This window comes from Squalius cephalus (genome assembly GCF_949319135.1).
Source record: "Squalius cephalus genome assembly, chromosome: 2".
NCBI classification, from domain to species: domain Eukaryota; kingdom Metazoa; phylum Chordata; class Actinopteri; order Cypriniformes; family Leuciscidae; genus Squalius; species Squalius cephalus.
In genome coordinates this window covers 49,410,269-49,413,105 of record NC_137123.1, presented here as the reverse complement: position 1 = coordinate 49,413,105, position 2,837 = coordinate 49,410,269, and positions in this window count along the sequence as shown.

Here is a 2,837-nt window from a genome sequence, read left to right as displayed (position 1 = left end):
TGCAGGTAGGACAGTCTGGCTGAACGCTTAGAGTCAATTGCAGGTAGGAGCAGTCTGGCATGGGTTTTGAACCAGTCAGGCTGGGATCTGGATCGCTTTCCAAAGATGGAGAATGCAGCCTTTGTGGTAACAGAGTGGAAGTGCTGCCAGGCAGCCGTGATGTCCGCATGAGGAGGTGAGGAGTCAAAGCTGGAAGCAAGTAGTTCCTGGAACGCATGATGCGACACAGGAGCATGGGTTGCAGAAACATCCAGACGAGGAGTAGGCTTGGGCCTGGCGTAATGAAACTTGCTTGGGACCATCCTTAGTTTGCAACGTAGAAGGGCATGATCAGTGTCACAATCTGCTGAGTGCATTGATCGGCAGTGTGTTACTTCTTCAAATGCTCACGCTTCACTAGTACATGGTCAAGTTGGTGCCAGCATTCATTCATGTTGCCATATCCATGGATTCCCAGAATGTCACTAGAGTTAGCACCCACTCGGGCATTAAAGTCACCAAGGATCATCAAACGTTTGGTTGGGGGGGGGGGGGGGGGGGTCTTCTGAACAATGGAGCTCAGTTGATTGTAGAATGATTCCTTTACATCTAGATCAGAAGTCAGTGTAGGGGCGTAAGTGGCTATGATTGTAACTGGGCCACAGTTTGTGTGCAGGCGCAGTGAGGGGAGACATGAGGAGATTGGCACAGGTTTTTCCACTGAGGACAGGAGATGGATGCTGGAGGTGTATGCGACAGTTGCAGGATGACGACCTGGTCACGCCTGCCGTACACGCGAACCTTGCCGAGCAACGACAGCACTCTTAAGGACAGAGTGCTCCCGAGTTGCCAGTCGTGGAGGCTGAATGTTAGACATCATAATGGAGAGATGAGGTGCTCATAGTAGAGAGCGCCCGGGCAAAAATTAAGTGAAAGGATGCGTGCCCAGGTCAAACTTCCACCTCTGGACTCAATGCTACAGATTCCAACGGAACACAGGTGTGTGACGGTTGGTGTAGTTATGAGTTGCCCCGCAGTGACCAGCTGACTAGGTCTATTGCCCCGTGACCATTGGCGAGGTGCTCTTCTGCTCACCGGGCGGCTGAGACAGACCGACTCAGGTGCTGTGACAGCAAATGCGCTCTGATACTCAGCATACCAGCCCCTGCTGCCGGACAAGCAGGGTGGACTGGGTTTCGTTTGGTCTCTCGCCTTTGACCTGTCTGGCTTGCTTGAAGCTACCAGGGGTACAAGGCCCTCGCCAGCTTAGCTCTCAGGGTCATTGGGACACACAAGCTGTTCCGCCACGACAAGGCACCAGTCCATGGAACAGAAACTGCTCATGAATAGTTAGTAAGGTAGTTGTTCAGTGTTGGGTATGATTAAAGGATGTTGAATATTGTTATGCATAATAAGGCATTAATATGTGCTTTATACAGGTAAGTACTAATAGCCAATATCCTAGTAATACGCATGCCGATAAGCTAGTGAGAATTGGACCCTAAACTAAAGTCTTTATATATTACACCATAATTATGTTCTTGAATGATTTTAATTATTGGATAATGTATAGTCAAAAGGTATGGACCTGAGGCATTTTTTCTGCTTGTTATATATTACCATTGAAATGTTTCTAGACCCTACTTACTACTGCAGTGCTGTCACACTTATTCATTTTAATACCACTAATGTTAGTATGTGCAGCTATTAAGACAAAACAGACACACTGATTTAGAAAGACAAGAAAAACAGGATAAGTCTGACAACAGAAAGGGAAGTTTATTTTGGTTGCGAAATGCGTCATTCAATTAAACCATCATTACATTCATATACAAGACATACCACTGAAGTCTCAAAGGAGAAATATATAAGCTGGCTTGAAATAGAAAGTATCTTTATAATTCGTGTTTATTTATAATAGAAAGTATCTTTATAATTCATGTTTTTCTGTCATATGAAATGGCACATGTTAATGCTATAATCCTGCATTCAGAATTGGTTCTATTTGGGAAATTTCATGCACATTGAAATTAAACAAATAAAATCTTAAACTTTCAATATTTCCATTAATATTGCAAGTTTAAGCTTTGTTTAATTTCAATGTGCATGAAATTTTCCAAATCAGTAGGACCAATTCTGAATGCAGGATTATAGACTTGATCATAATGGTCATTGATTTAGCATTAACGTGCCATTTCATATGACGGAAAAACGAATTATAAAGATACTGAAACAGACAAAAAAGACAATATATTACAGAATGTTTAATAAAGACTGCAGATAGTATTTCATTGGGCACAATTGTGCATTTTGGTATAGATTACAAAACCATCAGATCTAGATAAACTTCTATTTGTTTAGCTTGTGCCATTAAAATCTGCTGTTAAATGATCTGAAATGAAACTCTGCTTTACAAACATAGATAACACAGATTTATAGCTATTATCTATCATTTCATATTTTTTTTTATTTCCTATATAGTTCTTATAACATAAGATAGGAGTTCAATTGATAACCTCTTCCATTTTCTATTCATCTGAAGAATTGTCTTGATATGATATTCAAAGTTGTAATTATTAAAGCATTAGTAAATGAAACAGGTTTATCAAAAGCACTCCCATTCGAAACATCAAGCATAATATTATTGAAACAGTGTTTGAACAGAAACAGACTTGTGATCAGGTGTAAATGAGTGCTGTCTACATTGGCTTCAGTCATAATCAGAATAAATAGTAATATTCATTGCTGACACGTACATTCATCACAACACAGTGCTCTCTGATTGGTTGGTGTGATTGGTGACCATAGCAAACAAAAGAATCTCACAATATCAATGTAAAACACAACGTTACAAAAGA